The sequence below is a fragment of the Nerophis lumbriciformis genome, linkage group LG05 (genome assembly GCF_033978685.3).
Source record: "Nerophis lumbriciformis linkage group LG05, RoL_Nlum_v2.1, whole genome shotgun sequence".
Lineage (NCBI taxonomy): Eukaryota > Metazoa > Chordata > Actinopteri > Syngnathiformes > Syngnathidae > Nerophis > Nerophis lumbriciformis.
Window position 1 is genome coordinate 39,161,663 of NC_084552.2, and position 19,105 is coordinate 39,180,767.

General features: G+C 43.2%; 1 protein-coding gene across 4 annotated transcripts in view; it reads right to left on the reverse strand.

Annotated features, from left to right (window-relative positions):
• nlgn2a (neuroligin 2a) overlaps window positions 1-19,105 on the reverse strand; it is a 440,867-nt gene that overhangs the window by 221,634 nt on the left and 200,128 nt on the right. For all 4 annotated transcript variants that reach the window (XM_072913207.1, XM_061960378.2, XM_061960372.2 and 1 more), the window contains one exon: window positions 7,973-8,085. The gene's annotated coding sequence lies outside the window, so the exon portion shown is untranslated. The remainder of the gene's footprint in view (window positions 1-7,972; window positions 8,086-19,105) is intronic.

Sequence of the window (19,105 nt, forward strand, 5' to 3'; positions counted from 1 at the left end):
ACCTCCAGGTTCGGGTTTGAGCAGCGGGCTAACAAACCACTCACTTAAAAAAAAAAAAACCTTACAGAAACTGCAACGAGAACGTCAATCAGCGACACGCTCGAAAAAGAGTCTTCTCCAGTAGAGTCTATGACGTGAGTTGGTGAAAGCTTCCGGGAAGTCAGTGCGCCGAAGTCCAAGACTAAGTCAACAACCAGAATAGGGACCCGGAATCAGAACCCTCAGCCAAACGAGAAGAACTGTTCTGTAGAAATGTGGACAAGTACAAGATCCTTGGCCTGTGCGAGACGAGATGGAACGGATCTGAAAGGACGAGGCTGGCGAGTGAAGATATCGTAATCTACTCGGGACAGGAAGAAGGCCAGCCCCGCCCCCACAGAGTAGCACTGCTGATGACACCTGAGGCAACGCAAGCACCGCTGTCCTGGGAAGCAATATCGTCAAGGATCTTTACAGCAGGATTCCACTCAAAGGGCAGGAAGGCGACTATCATCCAGTGCTACGCACCAACCAATGCCGCAGAGATTGAAGACAAGGAGAACTTCTACGAGCAAGCCCAAGTCATAATTGACGAAACACTAAAAGGAGATCTAAAAAATGATTGTGGGTCGGCCAAGACAGACTTGACGCAGAAGTATAAACGTGGAGAATCGCCACAAACTGTGTCTGCTGGAGAGGTGTTGTTGAGGCCCTATGTCCCCCCCCCCCCACTTCTGAAATCCAAATTTCAATCCTGCCCAAAGCTATTTATTTTTTGTGCCTTTTCCCGAAATGCTTTTCTTCAGGCTTTTGATCAAATGGCGTGGTAGTGTAGTGCTTTGTTGTGCACTTAGAAGATGTCGCTTCTACACCTTTTAACTACATTTTTCTTTTATTTCTGGCCTGATTTCATTTTGCCACATCTTTTAAAGTGGTGCGCAATTGTATTTAATTTGGCCCGCCACCTAATTTTACGTGTTTCACAACATCATTTTATGTTGTCTGCCACAACACTTGCGTTGGCCTACCACATGATTGAAGTGGCCCGTGCCATCATTTTATTTGGTCTGCCACTTAATACGCGGCCCGACACGACATTTGGCGTGGTCTATCACATCATATTAATGGGGTCCACTACATCCTTTTATGTTGCCCACCACATCATTTGACGTAGCTCGCCATATCACTTGATCTGGCCTGCCATATCATCTGATGTTGCCCGCCACATCATTTTATGTGGTCCACACATCATTTTATGTGGTCCACACAGCCACTTTAGGCGTGAAACACAAATAGCCAAAATGCCGATAATAAAGTTCCTTTAACAAGTGCAATTACCAATGATGGATGGCAAATAGTTAGTTAGCCTTGCGGCCATACCATTGATGACTGTGTGAACTTTAGGGGTGTCCCAAACATTTGCATTTCCGATACGATACCGATATTGGAGGAATCATTCACAAATGTATTATTTTATAGGGTGCAATGTCAGAAAAGGTTTGATCAAGTGAAATTAGTAAAACAGAGAACAACAATTCTTCTAACCGTCTGAAATTTACTTATGCTGTCTTTCATTTTAAGTGGTAATTTGTTTTTGGTGACACCTAGTGGTTACAACAATTTATTAAGTTAAGCTCATGAAGCAGGAAATTGAATGATGCGGACACCTTTGTTACTGAATACTTTCTCATATGCTCCTGCTTTGTAGACTGTGTGTAAGTAATATGCAACTATAATTATTTGTTTATTTTACCATCTATGATAGCCCGTGTTGGCAGCAGACCTGCAGGGCCTGAATTAGGTTTCTGCCAAGAAATCCATTACTTTGCTTCAGAACATAACATTGTGGAGCCTAATGTTACACATTGACAGAACTCTTAATCAAAAATCCATTGGCCTTGAGATGTTGTCGCAGAATTCTTCCAGAATGCACATCAGTGGCACCACCATTAGTAAAGGATGCTCCAGTTCACAAACAAAAAGTTAAGGATTTCAATGCCTGACATCCCATTAAAATCACTGCAAAATGGACGCTTCCATGCGGGCCGACTTCTGATGACTGCACCAGCGGGACAGAGGGGAAGTGTCGTGCTGCTCAGAGACACAAATTCCAACTGTCACTCCAAATGACCGGTCGGTACTCATTATTTACTCCCATCCATAGATTACATTACATCTGCATCATGCTTTTTATTCAAGACACATAGAACCCGCCTGGTCGCCTTGCACCGCAACTATTAATCAAATAATTTGCCAGGAAACATGCACACTTCTTTTAATCTTTGCAGGACTGTCTGAGGTGGAACGAGCAGGCAGACGGGCACTCTGGGTGGTTGCTATCAGGTTCTCTGTGTGTCTTCCTTCAGCTTTTATCGCCGCGAAAAGAAAAGGAGTAAATGTTCATTGATCTCGGCCGGCGGTCGACCCGCAAGTTGCCAGGAGGCGGAACCCAAGAGGAGAGCATGGTGGGGGTTTGCCCTGCGTTATGGAAGTGAACGACAGCAGCAAGCGTTCAATCCTTCTATTGCCTTCTTAACCAGCACGGGAGGACGGGGAAAAAATGGGCGTAACATGAAGACAAAGAGGCCAATTTGAGGAGGTTAGAAGTGCTGGGAACATAAATATACATTAACTTGCTTCCCCTCCCTTGATAGATTTTATTAATAAAAAAATAGCAGTCAAGTCAACAGCAGAGCAGTGACCAGAGGGGACTGCAACGTACAAAGGCACAGGACTACATTTGGCCAAATGGTGGGGTCTATCAGAGGCATACAGTCATGGAACAGGCTGCCTTCCCCAAACTGTGACACCTATTTAACATTTAAAACTGCACTGAAACAGTGGTTGAAAACTAATCAGACATGCACGCACAATTAGATTATTCACTTGGTTTTTTTTGTTTGTTGTTTGTTTTATTTTTTTGTCCATGGTCTGCGCTTATGGAATGCTTGTCATGTGTAATGTCTTGTGGTTTATGTATTCTTTTGTATCATAACCTGGTGAATATTTACTGTATTAACCTGCCTTAGGACAATGGATGGAAATTAGCTATTGTGCTAACTCCGGCATATTTTACATTGTTGCTCTATGTTGATGAATATGCAGTCCTAATTCAAATAAATAAATACATAAATAAACTCAGGAGAACAACAACAAAATCAACAAAGGACATGACTGGGGAGACCGGTCATGACATGAACCTTATGATTTGACGCTTTGGCATTGTACCAAGGACCAAGGACTACTCTTCCTACTATCCAGGAAATTGCAAAAAGCCGCTGCCTGACCAGGGCTCAGAAAATCTGCAGAGACTCCTCCCACACCCACCAAGGACTGTTTTCACTGCTGGACTCTAGAAAGTTTCCACAGCCTCCTTAGCAGAACCTCCAGGTTCTGTAACAGCTTCTTCCCTCAGGACATAAGACTCTTGAAGAATTCCCCCCCAAAATGGATTAACTCGCTGGAATATAAAGACAATATAACATACATCCATAAACGTGGATACATATGCAAAAATGCAATATATTTATCTGTACGGCAATCTATTTATTTATATCTGCACCTTATTGCTCTTTTATCCTGCACTTCAACAAGCTAATGCAACAGAATTGTGTTCTTATCTGTACTGTAAAGTTCAAATTTTAATGACAATAAAAGGAAGTCTAAGTCTCTAAGTCTAAGATTTATACGTCAGAAAAGACGAAAATCATCATAAGTCTCCTTTAAGTGCAATAAAAATAACCTCAGCCAATGCATAAAAGGAAGCCCTTGGTCTACGTTGTCCTCAATAAGACCACAGCAACATGGACAGGATCGTGAAAACAATAGAAAACCACATATCTCCACTGAGCTTTTCCCTTTGCACAGAGATGCTGCAGTGCAACAAGGCCTACTCATGTGTGCCAAGTCTCTCTGGAAGCAAATGAAAGATAGAGGGCCGAGCAAGTAGGCAACCCATAGAGAATCAAGGAATAAAGGCAATAAAGAGGCCCGCCCTGGCTGCACACTTACAAATCTATATTGCCTTGACAGGCGGGGAAACGAGTCGATTTAATCTAAGGACTAAAGTGGCGGACTGCATGTGGGGTGTTAACATGACGCTGCTGTTTGCAAGAGAATCATCTCATATTGGTGAGCACAGGGATATGCAACAGTACCAGTCTGAAATGTTTAATTGGATTCCTTTAGTACACTACTAATGTACCTTAATGATTCCCGGGCGCGGCCACCGCTGCTGCTCACTGCTCCCCTCACCTTCCAGGGGGTGATCAAGGGTGATGGGTCAAATGCAGAGAATAATTTCATTGGTACTTTAACTTAACTTTTTATAAGGTGGCAACTTAGTACAAATAACTCCTCAGGTTGTTCGAGAAGACAAATTAAAGATGTCGGGAGCATAAAAAATGGACAAAAAGCAACCAGGTTGGGGTTCGCTAATGCACCAGGACGTTGCAAACATTCCAGCAGCAAAGAACCCAGGTTGCACCTGTCTGTTAGTGTGACACCTACCAGCTCGCAGTAGAAAACATTTAAAGCCATGCAGCTTCTTTTATCTTTTAAGCGCTTCACCACTAAAGACAAGCTGCGTTTAAATTTAGGAAGCGAGCCGAGCTGAGCCGAGCCAGGCTGCAGATAAGAACAGAGGTCTTCTTGTCCTGTCATCTAGCAGGCCCTGTTGATCCCAGCGGGCCACGACAGCACCCTGCACAGCATATCAATGTGGCCCATTCTTTGAAGCATCTATGTGTATGAGCAGGGAGGAGGGGCTTACATTCTGACATGGCTATAGTGTTTCCGGTTTGTTTTTTTCTTTTGGTTTTTTGACCCCTCCTCACTATAGACTGGAAAAAGGCTTACATTTCGCAACAGCTGGATCAGAACCTTTCCATTCATGCCCACACACTGAAAGACGTGATACACAACGATGCAACTTTGATTGGACAAAACGAACACAACAAATGAGTTGACGCCCCAAGGCAAGGGTGTCAAACTCGTTTTCATTGAGGGACACATTACAGTTTAGGCTGCCATCAGAGGGCCATTTGTAACAGTAGATGTGAATGTATAAGGATCCGCCCCACGGTATTTTTACACAATTGCCGATGCAAATTATCATTATGTATGTTTGTATGTGCATTGTAAAGATAATTCTGTACAATCTACAGTGATTACCTGGCAGCTCATTCGCCAGAATTTGACTATAATTTTAAGGCGGTTTGTGCGTGGTATTATTGTAAAAAGAAAAACAGTTATTTTAACAGTAAAATTCTGGTGCGTAAGCTGGCAGTGTTTTACAAAAAATATTTGGTTGTTGTTTTTACGGTGTATCACTTAAAATTAAAAAAAAACGGTACCAAATTTTTTCTACGGTAAAATTTTGGTGGATGAGCAACCACTTTTTTAAAAAAATTTCCAGAAAAATCTATTGTTATTTTTACAGTGTACTATTTCATGGATAACTTGCTTTGAAATCATAATCATAATCACAATCAAGGCATAAAAAAGAATGATTGTGCATGGGAGCTTTGTGCTTGGTATTTTATGTTTTTTATGTATTTATTTGTATCTATTTATCTCACCACCAATGTTCTTATGTTTTTTGTGTCATCATGAACGAGCACTAAATGAGTTTGCTTGCCATTTCGTTTTACAATGTACAATGACAATAAAAATATATTCTATTCAATTCTATAAGTCAAAAATGTATCTAAGTATGTATTTTGGGGTGGCATAGCTTGGTTGGTAGAGTGGCTGTGCCAGCAACTTGAGGGTTCCAAGTTAGATTCCCGCTTCCGCCATCCTATTCACTGCCGTTGTGTCCTTGGGCAAGACATTTTACCCACATGCTCCCAGTGCACCCACACTGGAAGGGAATAAGCGGTAGAAAATGGATGGATGGATGGATGGTTTAAATGTAACTTAGATAATGGGTTTCACTATGTAAAGTTAAGTTAAAGTTAAAGTACCAATAATTGTCACACACACACTAGGTGTGCTGAAATTTGTCCTCTGCATTTTACCCATCCCCTTGTTCACCCCCTGGGAGGTGAGGGGAGCAGTGAGCAGCAGCGGTGGCCGCGCCCGGGAATAATTTTTGGTGATCTAACCCCCAATTCCAACCCTTGATGCTGAGTGCCAAGCAGGGAGGTAATGGGTCCCATTTTTATAGTCTTTGATATGACTCGGCCGGGGTTTGAACTCACGACCTACCGATCACAGGATCCGACACTCTAACCACTAGGACACCGAGTAGTAAAGCACTTTGAGTCACGAGAGAAGAGCACTATATCAAAAATAAAAAAATAAATAAAATAAAATAAAAAATAAAAATTAGTATATATATATATATATATATATATATAATTATTTTTTTTATTTTTTTATTTTTTTTCCATTGTAACAAAAAATATGTTGGTAATGTTTGATAATATAATATTTGTTAGATTCTTATATAATATTAAAGTTTAAAAGATATGCAATTACAAAACATGGAAAGAGTTAAAATGGAAAGAAGAAATACATTTACATAAGAAAGTGGTGGGCATGATTTGCCTGGGCAGTGGTCTTTTCCTGGTGTACCACAGGCTGAGAAAGATAGGGTCGGACTTCGCTGGGAACAGGGAAGTCCTGACCATAATCAGAAAAAGTAGGTCTGATATCGCAAAGACCAAGGATGAAATGGCCTTACCGCGTGCAGAATTCAAAAAGTCTGTTGGTTGAGCTAAGGAGGATGAAGAGGAAGACGAGGAATAATGAATGTCATTTCTTATTGTTCCGCAGAATATTCACTTCCTCTCATGGGAATTTACAGTGCATTCTAGAAGGGCCACTTTCGGTTTGTGCGGGACTATCTGGACACTCGAACTTCAAAACTCGAAATGGATTACAATCAGACTTAAACTGGGCCATCACGTGGACATAAATGACAACATGGAAAAATTGGTTCATGAATCTGCACAAAATAACACAAGAAGAAACATGAATTGGACATAATGTGGACTAAGAAACTAAAAAAAAAAAAAAAATTGTCATCATCCATTATCATATGTTATAATTATAATACCTGGGATTTATATAGCGCTTTTCTAAGTACCCAAAGTCGCTTTACATGTAGAACCCATCAATCATTCACACCTGGTGGTGGTAAGCTACTTTCATAGCCACAGCTGCCCTGGGGTAGACTGACGGAAGTGTGGCTGCAATTTGCGCCAACGGCCCCTCCGACCACCACCTATCATTCATCATTCAATTCACTGGTGTGAGTGGCACCGGGGGCAAAGGGTGAAGTGTCCCGCCCAAGGACACAACGGCAGCGATTTTTGGATGGTAAGAGGCGGGGAGCGAACCTGCAACCCTCAGGTTTCTGGCACGGTTGCTTTACCCACTACGCCATGCCGTTCTGAAATTGTCATGTATCCATCAAATCTGCTGTTGAAACTTAGACTATATAACCAACATATATAATCAGGATATAAATTGATTTTAAATTAGGGGCGAGACATGGATAAGCATTCTTGCTTTTTTCCCCTATCCCTTTTCGGTGGGTGCCGTTGCATGTCTGTCAAATTACAAAGAGTGATGAAGTGTTGTTATATATGTCTGTCTGCCGGAATAAATAAATAAATTCAAATTCAAAAATTCAAATAAAAAATTCAAAAAAATTCAAATTCAGGAAAGGTGACAAGTATTATTTACAGGCTTTCGCGGGCCACATCCAATATGTGGCGGGCCAGATCTGGACCCCGGGCCTTAAGTTTGACCCCTGTGCTCTCAGGAATGCCTGGTAGAGTCAATACGGACAAGACATATATGCATGTGCACGATTAAAGTATGCACACATGGGTCAGCTGGATTGAAAGTGAAATGATGCGAAAATATGCACATTTGTATCATGATTTTATATAGCACAACAGCATGGGTGGGCAGATATAGTGGACACATGCATGGTGCATGAGTGGTGCCAAAAAGAACCACAGATGTGTCACACACTTACCTGGTCAATTGAAGTCCTCATGGGCTGGTGGCAAGTCGGTGATGTCCTTTCTCTGCCTTGTCCCCTCTTGTGTCCTCTTCCCTCCTCAAAAAGCCAATTCAAGCAGCTGCTAACTACAAAAAAAAATACAAAAGTAAAATGAAAGCCTCTGACAGTCAAGGCGGTCCTTCCTTCCTTCCTTCCTTGGGTTGGACCAGCAGGTGGGACTGGGTGACAATGACAGCAGAGCAGCAAAAAAGAATAACACTAATGCGACGAGGAAGAATCAAACTGTGCTAATACTGAGGATGTTGGAGGACATCCGTGCGCGCGGAGACTCCGTCGTTTCCCGGAGGACGGCAGCACATTCATGCATTCATTCATTAATTCATCGTCTCGTTCTCGGCTTTCGCTTCGGACTCCTTCGGAGGCCCAGCCGAGCCACGACAGAAGCTCCCGAGCGGCGGACGCGGAAATGACATCGGCGGAGGAATTGTCGCCGCCTGTGATCACACGGCCCAGCTTTGGGAGCGTTCTTTTTTCGTTTGAACGCCAAAACGTCTTCGATAAACGCCTCAAAGTCAACCCTCCAAATGGGCGGGAAAAAGATGCGTTACGATGCGGTCCGGCGCGCGGACTGTAGCGTCTGCTGCTGATGCTGCTGTGGCTGCGGCGGCCGCCTCGGTGCGCACCCCCGCGTGCTCGTCCTCGCCGGCACGCCCCCGCCGTCGTATGGTGCACGCGCCGCAGTGTCCTCCTCCCGAGAGCCGGTCGCCATGGCAACGCTTGCCTCTGACCTCAATACGGAGGAGCCTGATCCAGCCTCAGCATCCGAGCTGGCGGGCACGCGCACATCCTTCATCCGCATGCAGGGATGGCATTCATTTGGGATTTTCTTTTCCCCCCCCTAAAGGCATCCCTCTTATTGCTGCATCGCTGTGACGTCACAGGACACTCAAGGCACACATGCCCATTATTTTCCAGCCATCCTTCCAGTAAAAAGATGCTCTCAGTCAAGATGTCATCCTAAAAGTACTAAACTGCGAAAGAAAGAAACAAACTGATAACCTTTATTGCTCTCATAAATGTAGTCGCAGGTGTGCTATCCATCCATCCATTTTCTACCGCTTGTCCCTTTTGGGATCACGGGGGGCGTTGGAGCCTATCTCAATCGGGCGGAAGGCGGGGTACACCCTGGACAAGTCGCTAATAGGTTATAATTGTATAGCGCTTTTCTACCTTCAAGGTACTCAAAGCGCTCTGACACTATTTCCACATTCACCCATTCATTCACACACTGATGGCGGGAGCTGCCTTGCAAGGCCCTAACCACGACCCAGGAGCAAGGGTTAAGTGTCTTGCTGAGGATCGAACCAGGAACCCTCAAGTTTCTGGCACAGCTACTCTACATCCAAGCAACGCCGTCCCATGCACGCTATGGGTTTTGACTTTTGGATTATTTTGACTATTTAAGGTCTTTTATGTTAACATTGAGAACTTGTGAGGAGCATTACAGACAATCGGTGAACTGACTTTTCTCAAACTGTGGTACGTGTGCCACTAGTGGTACACGAGCTGCATCTAGTGCAGGGGGGTCAAACTAATTTTAGCTCAGGGCGAATGGAGGAAAATCTGTGCACACGCGGGCCAGACTAATAAAATCATGGCATTAAAACAAAAAAAATGAAGACAACTTCAGATTGTTTTCTTTGTCTTACTTTGGCCAAAAACAGAACAAACCCTTTCTGAAAATATTACGATACAAATATTGACAAAAATACCAGTCGCGGTAAATTTAGATCCATGAAGGAAACAAGAAAGTGAATGAATGTTTATAACTGAATAAATCCACATATGCATTAAAAATTGTTTTCTTTTGTATATTTTTTTTTATGAATTAAGTAACATTTATGACAACCTTTTTCTAAAACACAATATAGAATGTGAGCTATAACAGTATAATGCATACATTTATCATTTCCAAATGGTTACAAAAAAGTGGGACCCCAATAAATTACTGTGGGACCTCATTTGTATGACTTGATGGGGTCCCTGCGACCCCATTTTGAAAATTCCTAGCGCCAACACTGATGGAGTATTGGTGCGTGCAAAACAGCAGCAGGCGGCTGTGGCCTGCGGGCTGGTTTTAATACTAATCAAATATCATTCCGGGGGCCATAGGTAATTCATTCGGGCCTTGACTTAGACACCTCTGATCTTGTGACACACCAAAAAAGTCTGATACCCCTTACACAGTACACATTTACATTGTTGGTGATGGTTTTTTTTTGCATTGTGTGTAACGTTACAGGCCAACAATATTAAATATTCTTGTCGAATAAAACATCTGACTTGTTTTAATGAATACCTGGGCCTACAACGCTACTGTATTTTAATGTTGGTGATTATGGTGGTACTTGGAGAGCCAAGTGTTTTCTGAGGTGGTGCTTGGTGAAAAAGGTTTGAGAATCACTGGTCTACACTGTCCATGCCGTGCCATGGCCCACCTTTGTCACTCGTGCCAGAGGAAGGGAAGTGTTCCAAACTCAAACAAGAATCACAGCGCTCTGGATTTTAGGTATGAACTGTGCAGTGGCCTAAGGCCGAGTGGGAGTACACCCAAACACACCATTTTAAAAGACCAGGCTGAGAAAGAGAGACCTATTCTGCTGGGATCCAAGATGGCTTCAATCATCAGTCTCTCCTGATTTCCACCTGCACTCCATCCACCTGAGGGAACAAGCGCCATTGAGACAAATGGTCTCCCATGCAGTCAATGTTCCCTCCTTCCATCCCAGTGTGAGATCCCATCCAAGAATGTCCTCCACTTGATAGAACCGGGCCGAGCCATCACAGGTAATGGGCCGCCTGGGAGACCTGACAGCTGAGCCCGGCCGATCCTGCCGCCCAGCAGCAGACACACACATGCGCTCCTTGTACTGTGTCGTTTGTTGATGGAGTGCATCAATACTTGGCGGCAAACATGTGCGACATGACAAGCCACACACACCCGCCACACTTCCCCTTTGGCGCTCTTAAACACGCTCTCTTCTCTCCGAGCAATCCCCATAGTGCACTTGTATGTGTCCGTTTACCATCAACTATGAGCTAAGGTTATTTCATGTGCAACTCTACACATACACCCTAATATAATCAATACAAGAGTTATAACAGATTGCAGTGTTATTATTGACTTGTTTTCATATTACGGTTGTACAACTGCACTGCATCATTCTGGGAGTTGTTTCTAATACGGTCATTTGGCCTATCAAAGTAAGTAAAACACATCATGCAGTGCAGTTTTACACCACTGCAATCTCATTCAAAGATATTATTAAACTCACACTAATAAGAAACTGTGGATATGCATGGCAGTACAGTAAGAACATGGACATACTGCAACACTAAGTCGCTGTAACTATTTACCGAACAAAATAATTTGTTGTCCCGCTGGTGTTTGTACGTCGCCGCAATCTTCCCAAATCATTAACGTTTCGATCGGAGGCGCTGTGAGTATACAAGAAAGACCATTTTCTCTCTGAGTCTAATTTACTTTTCACCCAGCTGGATTATTGAAGGCACCCACCTATCTTGTTAGGCATATTATAGCAAGGGTGTGCAAAGAACGGCCTTGGGGGCCATTTTTGTCCGGTGTTCTTTCGCTGTCCGCAACCAGTGATGGGCAGTAACAAGCTACAATAGCTAAGTTATGTAGCTTAACTACATTTTCCAGTAGTTTGGCGGTGGCATTTTTTTTTTTAATGAGTAGATTTTCCTGTAGATTAGCTGCTTTTAGACCCATGTTGCAAGGTAGCTTACATCAAAGCTACAAGCTACAAAGAGAGAAAATGGACTGTGAATCCAGGCCCCCAAAAAATACAGAGTAAATACAATGACCTGGATGAATGAGAACATCCATACATAGGGTGAGAATCCATGATGATTGGTTGGTGTTTGTATGATGAGTCACAATTGGCTAAGTTTAGGGCGAAACTTTACGGACTCGCCAATCAGAAGCAAGATAAGGTCATCGAAACTAGTTAGCAAAATCATAACAGTCATGCACTCATGTCACATGATGACGAGGGAGTCAGAGACAGAGAGACGCTTCAAGCTGACCACTCAAAAAAAAGAAACATACTTGAAAATGGCAGAAGAATTCTCTCCCGCAGATTAGATTTCTACTTTAGTAATGATGATGACGTGCAAATGTAATAGTGTGATGTTGTTGCGCTATATTATGAACTAGACAGGGTGTTATATTTTATTTTGTAGTATCGCTTTTATTTTGAAGAACCGAATGTCCGGTACGGGAAGTGTCTTTGCTGTTTTTTCGATTGTTTTACTTCCTCTTCCTTCGGACTTTTGAAAGAGAAGGTAATAGTCCTTCACTGCTCCGTGTTTCTTCATATTGTAAATATTCTTCCTAAACGTTCCTAGATACTTGAAAAGTTAACCTAATAATGTTGTGTGTACAAGTGATGTGTTGTTTAAAGTAATTTTTATGCACAATTTCGTTTATTTAGAAGTAGAGCGTCGACTGTGTGAATTGTTTGGTAGTATTTACGCATGGTATTTACATCACACAGGAGCAGATATCACTACGCCAGAAAGTTGAGACCTGTGTATGTGTGTTTCGTGTTTCCAACACAGGTTTGTGGAATTGTGCATTATTATTATTTTATGAGAACATGTTTTTGTTAATGTAATTTAATTTATTATTATTATATATATGAATGAATGTTGGTTACTTCCTCTTCCTTCGGACTTTTGAAAGAGAAGGAGCAGATATCACTCTGCCAGAAAGTTGAGACCTGTGTATGTGTGTTTCGTGTTTCCAACACATGTTACCAATAAATACTGAACCGACGGCATGGTGAAGTGTCTTTTATTTTTGAAAATTACACAACGCAGAATAAAACTCACTACACATGAAAACCACAGTAATGCGTGTTCTTATCTTAATTTAGACAAATGTATGCGTTTAGAGAAAACAAGGCCCAAAACCTTAGTTTTTAGTTCTTTACTCTGTAAACCAAACTCACAACTGCTCTCTTCATCTAAGATAGACGTTCTGTTTAACCACTAATGGTAGCATAGGCTAGCCAATGGTGTTTTTGTTACATGTTTTGCTTTGAAAAATGTAACTGAGCAAGTTGCAAACATTCTATTAAGAGACTTAAAAACAATACAATTTTAAAGTGAATACTAAAATGGACTAGGGGTCATTGTAGGGATGCTAGAATTAAGGTAATGCGTTCATATTTTCTCAATTATGCCTGTGGAAGGACAGGGAGCAGCATTTGGGACTAACTGCAAAGGTGCGAGTGAAGCCTGGTACACGCCAACATTGAGTTTTTGTAAGAGTCCAAACCTGATCAAATAAAGGCACTCAAGTCTAAGTCTCAAAGTCGTCAAGTGATATAACAGACTTAATTTTGGATAAAGATGATTAAAAACTAAATACAACAACATCAATCTGTTCCCATTTCAAGTTAGTGTCAAATGTAAACCAAGATTTCTGACTGTGGGTTTAAAATAAGGCATCAAAGGGTGTAGGTCCATCCATCCATCCATTTTCTACCGCTTGTCCCTTTTGGGGTCACAGGGGGTGCTGGAGCCTATCTCAGCTGCATTCGGGCGGAAGGCGGGGTTCACCCTGGACAAGTCGCCACCTCATCACATGGCCAACACAGATAGACAGACAACATTCACACACTAGGGCCAATTTAGTGTTGCCAATCAACCTATCCCCAGGTGCATGTTTTTGGAGGTGGGAGGAAGCCGTAGTACCCGGAGAAAACCCACGCAGTCACGGGGAGTGTAGGTCCCTCAAGGGAAATATAACGGTGTTTTTGATGACTTGTCACCTTTTCTTTTGTGGGGGACATACATTTGTGCATCATGAAGATAAATATGGTATGATACACTGTTTCATGGGCAGGATGTATAATGAGAAAAAATGTGTCCCCAAATGGAGCCCTGAGGAACACTGCAGTACAAGAGAGCACAAAGGGATGCAGAGTGACCAATCTTGGTGTGAAACCAGTTGAAGGCTGTGCCTTTTAAACCCACACACTGTTCAAGTAGACTGATCTGCTGTGTCGAACGCAGCAGTTAGATCTCAAAAATGTAAATGGCAGAGTCATCAAAGTCAGTAGATATTAAAATATAATTTGAAAAAACCCTTTAAAAAATTGCACTATATGAAATGCTTTAAAACCAGACTGAAAAACATCAAGAAGGCCATGCAAATCAAGACAAGATTATAGTTGTGAAAGCACACTTTCCTCTATAAAAAATAAATATAAGGAAGCTATAAGATGGGTTTAAGATGTAACAAAACAGAGGGATAAACTGTAACTGTGTTTTTCAGCTTGATTAGAGTTTGGAACAGTTCCTGCAGGAAGACTGTTGGTAATGATTCCCTGGACAAGAGGGCCAAAGGCATTCTGTTTTTGAACAGGCGAGGTGCCATACTTATCTATGTCAAAAGAACATGCTGCAGGTTTAAGCTGTGACACCATTTTGTACAGCCATAACAAAGACAGTGACTCAAACTGGGTGAAAGGAGATGGACAGCTGACAAAGAAAACATGTTTTATTAAAATAAAATAAAATATATATTAAAAAACATTCTTTTAAGTATAAAAAAAAATCACATCAAATCCGTCAAAGCTTCAAGGCATGTGAATTTGGGTACATTTAATTAGAAACAATAGTTTTGAATACAACACAATGATTTTAGTTTGTGTTTTTCCTTCTGATACAGTAATCTCTTGTTCATCGTTGTTAATTGCCTTTGAGCCTTTAATTGCTAAAGCGTAAAAAATACACAATCTTATAAATACAGAATCTTAACATTAAGAGAGCCCTGTAGACATAAAATAACAACCATATTGTTACGACTTGAATAAGATGTTGACCCCAGATGCAGAGACGGGAAGCAAGAGGAAATCAAAAAACATAAAAAGTATTTAATCAAGACTAAAATACAAACAAAAGGTGATGGGGCAGAAACGCACACCATATAATGTAGTCAATAAAATGTAACCTCAGAGGTCGGTGAGGGGAAAGACCAGGGCACACTGAGAGAAGGAAATGTCCACAAAATATATCTACTCCACCTCAGGGAGGATAGAAAAAAAACACAGAGGTTAGGCATATTATAAAGAGGCAAAAAATGTACCCGAACTTGGAGGTCAAGCAATGCATGCGACGTGGGAGGACAGGGAACAAAAACCAGCAAGGCACAGCTGTCAGTGTCAAGCTTAAGTAGTCCTTGGACTGATTAGCTGCAGGTGTGCCCCTCGCCGAGGAAGAATTAATTGAAAAATAAAAAAACAAAAAAGTGAAAATACAGGGACAACACAATAGGGAAGGTATGAGAACAATATAACACAACAGTATCCTGGCTTCTCCGGAAAATGATCATAAAACACAGATAATACTGTTGGGTCTACAATAAGGGAATGAGGAACCCAGGATCGGTCCTCGGGGTCTCCGCCTTGACCTCCCAGTCGACTAGATACCGGAAAACCCTGCACCTTCTCCTCACGTTGAGAATGGCCTCGACTGTAAATGCGGGATGACCATCAATAAACATGGTAGGTCGAGGAGACACTGTCGGAGGGCTCAAGGGGCTGAAAGTAACTGCCTTGAGCAGAGAGACATGGAAAGAGGGATGTATCCCTAGGGAGTCCGGAAGACGTATTTGGAAAGGAGAGGAATTGATTACTCGCTCAATGGGATACGAACCTATAAACTCTGACTGCAGTTTCTTGGAGTCCACCTGAAGTGGTAGGTGGCGAGATGACAGACACACACTCTGACCAGGCTTGTATTCCCGTGCTGTGCTACAGTGGCGGTTGGCGAGACACTGTTTGCGCTCTGAGGTGAGCAAAAGTATTATGCCTGGCTTGACCTGCGCGGCGCAGGTGGGCAACTACGGACGGGACGGCAACTTCGGATTCCAGAGAGGAAAAAGCAGGAGGCTAGTACCGTAGGCAGAGTGAAAATTAGACATGCCTGAAGCAGAGCTAGCGAGTGTATTATGGGAGTACTCAATCCAAGGGAGGTTAAATGCCCAGGAGGCCGGCTGCTGGTAGCAAACACAGCGGATGGCGGCCTCCAGACCTTGATTGGTGCGCTCAGTCTGACCATTGGTCTGCGGGCGATGCTCTTAAAGACTAAAATTGTGGCCCTCTATCCGAAACCACATCCACAGGGATTTCATGCAGCCGGAAAACGCGGCGTACCAGCAACTCCACAGTCTCGAGTTTAGAAGGCGTCTTGGGGAGAGCGATGAAATGGGCCACCTTCGAAAAACGGTCCACCGAAGTCAATATAACTGTGTTTCCATTGGATGGTGGAAGTCCTGTGACAAAGTCCAACGCCACATGGGACCGCGGGTGGAAGGGGATGGGAAATGGGCGCGGAAGACCAACGGGTGCCAGATGAGAAGCCTTATTCCAGGCACAGGTGGCACAGGCAGGCACAAATGTTGACGTCAGCCCTGAAGGTAGGCCACCAGAAGCACTGGGATAAGAGAAAAGTTGTACGAGTAATCCCCGGGTGGCAGGCGACCTTGGAGCTGTGGTCCCACTTCAGGACTTCCAGACGAAGCTCTGGGACGACGAATGACGGTTTTCGAGAAAACATTGAAGAACTAAGCAAACATGTTGGACGTGTGATTCGGGTGTGGGCGAGAAAACAGGAATATCATCCAAGTAAACCACCACAAAGCAGTCGACAATGTCCCGCAGGACATCATAACGAGGCTTTGAAACACGACAGGAGTATTGGTGAGACCAAACAGCATAACAAGATATTCAAAAAGCCCTAGTGGTGTGTTGAATGCGGTCTTCCATTCATCTCCTTGCTTTATTCTAACTAGATGGTATGCATTGCGGAGGTCCAGCTTGGTGAAGTGTCTAGCAGCATGCAGAGGGTTGAACGCCGAGTCAAGAAGCGGGAGATTTATTTTTAACAGTGATATTATTAAGGGTGTGGCAATCGATGCTAAGGCGTAGTGACTTATCTTTCTTTTCCACACAAAAAAATGGTGACTAGTGGAGATTTGGATGGATGAATGAGACCAGACGCAAGAACAGTAGTGACATAATCCTCTAGTGAATCTCTTTCATGTTTAGAAATGTTGTATGGTCGCAAAGGAGGGAGTGGAGCCCCAGGTAAGTGATTAATACAATCATAGGGATGGTGTTGAGGGAACGACATGTGATCCTTGTTAAATATGTCTTTGAGATCATGGTATGCAGTGGGGACGACAAACAAATCTATAATTTCCTGGGTGAAAACACGAGAGGGCGCTGTATGAGGGCATGCGGACCGCAGACAGTGTGTATGACAAAATATTCCCCAGTTAATGATGGTAGCCTTGGCCCAGTCAATATGGGGATTAGCAGAACGAGAGGGGATGACTATAAAACTAATCGACTCAAAGTGGTTACCAGATAATTGAAGGGATAGGGGATAAGTCTGATGGGTAACGCTCACCAGGGGGCCCCGTCAAGAGATTGGACTACTCTAGGTAGTTTAGAAACAGGTATGTAAAAACGCTTAACAAGTGATTCATCAATAAAATTATTATCAGCACCTGAGTCAATGAGAGCCTTAATGTCTAATTTCTGATTCTTATATTCTTATCCCGAGCGAAGCGTACCCGAGAGTTGAATTCTAGACAACATCTGACCTGTAGCAGGCAGTTGAGGAGCTGGGTTGGTCACTGGTGATCTGGATTGAGGAGAGCGCGTAGCTTGAGTATGAAGCGGGCAGCGTGCGATGAGGTGCTGAGCTTCACCACAATATAAACATAGATGCTAACGAAGACGTCGACTCCTCTCAGCAGGGGAGAGACTATTCCCTCAAAGCTGCAAAGGTTTCTCCTCCATCGACGTTGGGCCACTCCGCTGTACGCCGAGGCGTCGCATCCCGGCCGTCGGAATCTCCCTCCCTCTCCCAGTCAATTAGACGATTTTCAATTCTCACTGCCAGGGTTACAAGCTCGTCGAGGCTGTGGGGAGTCTTTAGCGGGATTATCTGTTTCCGGACACAATCAACAAAGCCGAGAAAGAAGACATCCACCAATGCGGAAGTGGGCCATCCGCTCTCAGGAGCGAGTTTTCTGAACTCAATGGCGAAGTCAGTGACGCTCGGGTGTCCTTATAGCTTGTTGCGTGTTGCTGTGTCTCAAGAACATTAAGGCGAGCGTTCCGGCAAGGCATTGACGCAAGCCCCAAGAATGCCAAACTGTTCCTCTTGTTGGTCTAGTTCGGGGGTCAGCAACCCGTGGCTTTCGAATTTCTATTTAATTTATATTTGCATATCTCATGACATTATCTCTATGAAATATTGGCTGCATTTCTGATGTTGTTCCAGACCACAGCAAACATTACCCAGCTTGCAAAGATTGTAATACATCCATCCATTTCTTTTAACTTGGGCACACACATCTACACCTTTTGGCCATTCTAAGACAGTCATTTCCAGGAGTTATCTAACCCTCTGAGACACTTACCTAATGTGTTGCCTTCATTATAACACTTACAAAAGGCTTACAACTTTTAGCGGCTCCAGACAGATTTGTTGTTTGTATTTTTGGTCTAATATGGCTCTTTCAACATGTTGGGTTGCTGACCCCTGGCCTAGCCGTTGTGCCTGTTGGCATAGAATCATCTTGACTTGGTCGATCTCCGCGGGGTCCATGATCTGTTTGGTTATTGTGTTACGACTTGGACAAGGTATTGACTCCAGATGCAGAGACGGGAGGCAAGATGGAATCAAAAAAAAAAAAAAAGGTTTTAATTAAGTGCAAAATGCAAACAAAAGGGGATTGGCAGAAACGCACATCATATAAGGTAATCAATAAGATGGAACATCAGAGGTTAGCAAGGGGAAAGGCCAGGGCACACTGAGTGAAGTAAAAGTCCACAAAAGCTATCCACTCCGCCTCAGGGAGGATTGACAAAACACACGGAGGTTAGGCGTATTATAAAAAGGTACCTTGGAGGTCAAGCAACGCATGCGACGTGTGAGGACAGGGAATAATAACCAGCAAGGCACAGCTGTCAGTGCCAAGCTTAAGTAGTCCTTGGACTGATTATTGCTGCAGGTGTGCCCTGATGGGCCGCCCCT